A 6,535-nucleotide genomic window follows, 5' to 3' on the forward strand; every position below is an offset into this window, starting at 1 on the left:
ATAGCGCGCCCTGCCTGGGTACAGGGACCCGCGCCTCCCGCCCTTGATCCTTCTCAAATGTCCCGAGGCCTGGAAGTCCGTCAGGGGAGCCTTCCGGAGGCCTCGCCCGGGTTCGGTGCACCCTGCCTGGGCACAGGGACACACACTTACCCCTGGCCGACAACCAGACTTTGACATTTTTCCGTCTGGCCCACCCCGGGGGGGGGTCCAGGGGCATCGGGGGCCCTCGGCCGACCGGACGTCGTACTCGCTCGACTATGTCGAATATGTCGACGCTTCCCCTTCCCCGCCGCGGGGGGGTCCGCGTCGACGATCCTTTGCCCAAGGATAGCGCGCCCTGCCTGGGTACAGGGACCCGCGCCTCCCGCCCTTGATCCTTCTCAAATGTCCCGAGGCCTGGAAGTCCGTCAGGGGAGCCTTCCGGAGGCCTCGCCCGGGTTCGGTGCACCCTGCCTGGGTACAGGGACACACACTTACCCCTGGCCGACAACCAGACTTTGACATTTTTCCGTCTGGCCCACCCCGGGGGGGGGGTCCAGGGGCATCGGGGGCCCTCGGCCGACCGGACGTCGTACTCGCTCGACTATGTCGAATATGTCGACGCTTCCCCTTCCCCGCCGCGGGGGGGTCCGCGTCGACGATCTTGTGCCCAAGGATAGCGCGCCCTGCCTGGGTACAGGGACCCGCGCCTCCCGCCCTTGATCTCTCTCAAATGTTCCAAAGCCTGGAAGTCCGTCAGGGGACCCTTCCGGAGGCCTCGCCCGGGTTCGGTGCACCCTGCCTGGGCACAGGGACACACACTTACCCCTGGCCGACAACCGGACTTTGACATTTTCTGTCTGGCCCACACTGGGGGGGTCCGGGGGGACGGGCACCCTCGGCGGACCGCCCACCAGACTGGCTCGACTCGCTCGACGTCCCAGCTCTCTGGCACAGGAGGCCGTTCTAAGATACCCGGTCGCTATGCTGTGATACACTTTTATGAAAGCGTACCACTCCGACATGCCCAGCTCATGGAACTGTCGCCTGGATTCGGCTTTAAAATACGATCTCATAGTGGTTCTCAGTTTTGAGATAATCATCATGTCTGGAGGTCTGTCAGGGGACCCTTCCAGATGACTTGCCCGGGTTCAGTGCACCCTGCCTGGGCACAGGGACACACACTTCCCACGGGCCAACCACCCGACTTTTAACATTTTCCCTCTTGACTCCGGGTTGGCGCGTCGGCACCACCCCGGGGGCATCGGGGGCTCTCGGCAGACCGGACGTCGTACTCGCTCGACTATGTCGAATATGTCGACGCTTCCCCTTCCCCGCCGCGGGGGGGTCCGCGTCGACGATCCTTTGCCCAAGGATAGCGCGCCCTGCCTGGGTACAGGGACCCGCGCCTCCCGCCCTTGATCCTTCTCAAATGTCCCGAGGCCTGGAAGTCCGTCAGGGGAGCCTTCCGGAGGCCTCGCCCGGGTTCGGTGCACCCTGCCTGGGCACAGGGACACACACTTACCCCTGGCCGACAACCAGACTTTGACATTTTTCCGTCTGGCCCACCCCGGAGGGGGGGGGGGGGGGGGGTCCAGGGGCATCGGGGGCCCTCGTCCGACCGGACGTCGTACTCGCTCGACTATGTCGAATATGTCGACGCTTCCCCTTCCCCGCCGCGGGGGGGTCCGCGTCGACGATCCTGTGCCCAAGGATAGCGCGCCCTGCCTGGGTACAGGGACCCGCGCCTCCCGCCCTGGTTCTCTGTCAAAAGTCCCGAGGCCTGGAGGTCTGTCAGGGGACCCTTCCGGAGGCCTCGCCCGGGTTCGGTGCACCCTGCCTGGGCACAGGGACACACACTTACCCCTGGCCGACAACCAGACTTTGACATTTTTCCGTCTGGCCCACCCCGGGGGGGGGGGGGTCCAGGGGCATCGGGGGCCCTCGGCCGACCGGACGTCGTACTCGCTCGACTATGTCGAATATGTCGACGCTTCCCCTTCCCCGCCGCGGGGGGGTCCGCGTCGACGATCCTTTGCCCAAGGATAGCGCGCCCTGCCTGGGTACAGGGACCCGCGCCTCCCGCCCTTGATCCTTCTCAAATGTCCCGAGGCCTGGAAGTCCGTCAGGGGAGCCTTTCGGAGGCCTCGCCCGGGTTCGGTGCACCCTGCCTGGGCACAGGGACACACACTTACCCCTGGCCGACAACCAGACTTTGACATTTTTCCGTCTGGCCCACCCCGGGGGGGGGTCCAGGGGCATCGGGGGCCCTCGGCCGACCGGACGTCGTACTCGCTCGACTATGTCGAATATGTCGACGCTTCCCCTTCCCCGCCGCGGGGGGGTCCGCGTCGACGATCTTGTGCCCAAGGATAGCGCGCCCTGCCTGGGTACAGGGACCCGCGCCTCCCGCCCTTGATCTCTCTCAAATGTTCCAAAGCCTGGAAGTCCATCAGGGGACCCTTCCGGAGGCCTCGCCCGGGTTCGGTGCACCCTGCCTGGGCACAGGGACACACACTTACCCCTGGCCGACAACCGGACTTTGACATTTTCTGTCTGGCCCACACTGGGGGGGTCCGGGGGGACGGGCACCCTCGGCGGACCGCCCGCCAGACTGGCTCGACTCGCTCGACGTCCCAGCTCTCTGGCACAGGAGGCCGTTCTAAGATACCCGGTCGCTATGCTGTGATACACTTTTATGAAAGCGTACCACTCCGACATGCCCAGCTCATGGAACTGTCGCCTGGATTCGGCTTTCAAATACGATCTCATAGTGGTTCTCAGTTTTGAGATAATCATCATGTCTGGAGGTCTGTCAGGGGACCCTTCCAGATGACTTGCCCGGGTTCAGTGCACCCTGCCTGGGCACAGGGACACACACTTCCCACGGGCCAACCACCCGACTTTTAACATTTTCCCTCTTGACTCCGGGTTGGCGCGTCGGCACCACCCCGGGGGCATCGGGGGCTCTCGGCCGACCGGACGTCGTACTCGCTCGACTATGTCGAATATGTCGACGCTTCCCCTTCCCCGCCGCGGGGGGGTCCGCGTCGACGATCCTTTGCCCAAGGATAGCGCGCCCTGCCTGGGTACAGGGACCCGCGCCTCCCGCCCTTGATCCTTCTCAAATGTCCCGAGGCCTGGAAGTCCGTCAGGGGAGCCTTCCGGAGGCCTCGCCCGGGTTCGGTGCACCCTGCCTGGGCACAGGGACACACACTTACCCCTGGCCGACAACCAGACTTTGACATTTTTCCGTCTGGCCCACCCCGGAGGGGGGGGGGGGGGGGGGGTCCAGGGGCATCGGGGGCCCTCGTCCGACCGGACGTCGTACTCGCTCGACTATGTCGAATATGTCGACGCTTCCCCTTCCCCGCCGCGGGGGGGTCCGCGTCGACGATCCTGTGCCCAAGGATAGCGCGCCCTGCCTGGGTACAGGGACCCGCGCCTCCCGCCCTGGTTCTCTGTCAAAAGTCCCGAGGCCTGGAGGTCTGTCAGGGGACCCTTCCGGAGGCCTCGCCCGGGTTCGGTGCACCCTGCCTGGGCACAGGGACACACACTTACCCCTGGCCGACAACCAGACTTTGACATTTTTCCGTCTGGCCCACCCCGGGGGGGGGGGGGGTCCAGGGGCATCGGGGGCCCTCGGCCGACCGGACGTCGTACTCGCTCGACTATGTCGAATATGTCGACGCTTCCCCTTCCCCGCCGCGGGGGGGTCCGCGTCGACGATCCTTTGCCGAAGGATAGCGCGCCCTGCCTGGGTACAGGGACCCGCGCCTCCCGCCCTTGATCCTTCTCAAATGTCCCGAGGCCTGGAAGTCCGTCAGGGGAGCCTTCCGGAGGCCTCGCCCGGGTTCGGTGCACCCTGCCTGGGCACAGGGACACACACTTACCCCTGGCCGACAACCAGACTTTGACATTTTTCCGTCTGGCCCACCCCGGGGGGGGGGGGGGGGGGGGGTCCAGGGGCATCGGGGGCCCTCGGCCGACCGGACGTCGTACTCGCTCGACTATGTCGAATATGTCGACGCTTCCCCTTCCCCGCCGCGGGGGGGTCCGCGTCGACGATCCTGTGCCCAAGGATGGCGCGCCCTGCCTGGGTACAGGGACCCGCGCCTCCCGCCCTGGTTCTCTGTCAAAAGTCCCGAGGCCTGGAGGTCTGTCAGGGGACCCTTCCGGAGGCCTCGCCCGGGTTCGGTGCACCCTGCCTGGGCACAGGGACACACACTTACCCCTGGCCGACAACCAGACTTTGACATTTTTCCGTCTGGCCCACCCCGGGGGGGGGTCCAGGCGCATCGGGGGCCCTCGGCCGACCGGACGTCGTACTCGCTCGACTATGTCGAATATGTCGACGCTTCCCCTTCCCCGCCGCGGGGGGGTCCGCTTCGACGATCTTGTGCCCAAGGATAGCGCACCCTGCCTGGGTACAGGGACCCGCGCCTCCCGCCCTTGATCTCTCTCAAATGTTCCAAAGCCTGGAAGTCTGTCAGGGGACCCTTCCGGAGGCCTCGCCCGGGTTCGGTGCACCCTGCCTGGGCACAGGGACACACACTTACCCCTGGCCGACAACCAGACTTTGACATTTTTCCGTCTGGCCCACCCCGGGGGGGGTCCAGGGGCATCGGGGGCCCTCGGCCGACCGGACGTCGTACTCGCTCGACTATGTCGAATATGTCGACGCTTCCCCTTCCCCGCCGCGGGGGGGGTCCGCGTCGACGATCCTGTGCCCAAGGACGGTGCACCCTGCCTGGGCACAGGGACACACACGTCAATCGGGACTTTGTCGCTCAGCCTAAGAAGGTCGGCCTGAAGCACTGTCGTGCGTCCCGACGGGGTCCGCACACCCGCCCGCCGGTGCCGCTGCCTTCCTCTGGGTGTGCCCTCTCCGGGGATACCATGCGCGGGGTGTGCGAACCCTCCCGGGGGTCCAGGGACCGGTGCCAAACACCCCGCACACAGCGATCTCGACCTTGTCAATGTTACGCTCAGCCTACTTCGGGGCCACGCTGCACCGCCCGTGCGGGTTCGCGCACCCACCCGGTGGTCCCGCTGCCTTCCTCCGGGTGTGCCCTCTCCGGGGATACCATGCGCGGGGTGTGCGAACCCTCCCGGGGGTCCAGGGACCGGTCCCAAACACCCCGCACACAGCGATCCCGACCTTGTCAATGTTACGCTCAGCCTACTTCGGGGCCACGCTGCACCGCCCGTGCGGGTTCGCGCACCCACCCGGTGGTCCCGCTGCCTTCCTCCGGGTGTGCCCTCTCCGGGGATACCATGCGCGGGGTGTGCGAACCCTCCCGGGGGTCCAGGGACCGGTCCCAAACACCCCGCGCACAGCGATCTCGACCTTGTCAATGTTACGCTCAGCCTACTTCGGGGCCACGCTGCACCGCCCGTGCGGGTTCGCGCACCCACCCGGTGGTCCCGCTGCCTTCCTCCGGGTGTGCCCTCTCCGGGGATACCATGCGCGGGGTGTGCGAACCCTCCCGGGGGTCCAGGGACCGGTCCCAAACACCCCGCGCACAGCGATCTCGACCTTGTCAATGTTACGCTCAGCCTACTTCGGGGCCACGCTGCACCGCCCGTGCGGGTTCGCGCACCCACCCGGTGGTCCCGCTGCCTTCCTCCGGGTGTGCCCTCTCTGGGGATACCATGCGCGGGGTGTGCGAACCCTCCCGGAGGTCCAGGGACCGGTCCCAAACACCCCGCGCACAGCGATCTCGACCTTGTCAATGTTACGCTCAGCCTACTTCGGGGCCACGCTGCACCGCCCGTGCGGGTTCGCGCACCCACCCGGTGGTCCCGCTGCCTTCCTCCGGGTGTGCCCTCTCCGGGGATACCATGCGCGGGGTGTGCGAACCCTCCCGGGGGTCCAGGGACCGGTGCCAAACACCCCGCGCACAGCGATCTCGACCTTGTCAATGTTACGCTCAGCCTACTTCGGGGCCACGCTGCACCGCCCGTGCGGGTTCGCGCACCCACCCGGTGGTCCCGCTGCCTTCCTCCGGGTGTGCCCTCTCTGGGGATACCATGCGCGGGGTGTGCGAACCCTCCCGGGGGTCCAGGGACCGGTGCCAAACACCCCGCGCACAGCGATCTCGACCTTGTCAATGTTACGCTCAGCCTACTTCGGGGCCACGCTGCACCGCCCGTGCGGGTTCGCGCACCCACCCGGTGGTCCCGCTGCCTTCCTCCGGGTGTGCCCTCTCCGGGGATACCATGCGCGGGGTGTGCGAACCCTCCCGGGGGTCCAGGGACCGGTGCCAAACACCCCGCGCACAGCGATCTCGACCTTGTCAATGTTACGCTCAGCCTACTTCGGGGCCACGCTGCACCGCCCGTGCGGGTTCGCGCACCCACCCGGTGGTCCCGCTGCCTTCCTCCGGGTGTGCCCTCTCCGGGGATACCATGCGCGGGGTGTGCGAACCCTCCCGGGGGTTCAAGGACCGGTGCCAAACACCCCGCGCACAGCGATCTCGACCTTGTCAATGTTACGCTCAGCCTACTTCGGGGCCACGCTGCACCGCCCGTGCGGGTTCGCGCACCCACCCGG

Source organism: Hyla sarda, unplaced genomic scaffold (genome assembly GCF_029499605.1).
Source record: "Hyla sarda isolate aHylSar1 unplaced genomic scaffold, aHylSar1.hap1 scaffold_218, whole genome shotgun sequence".
Classification (NCBI taxonomy): domain Eukaryota; kingdom Metazoa; phylum Chordata; class Amphibia; order Anura; family Hylidae; genus Hyla; species Hyla sarda.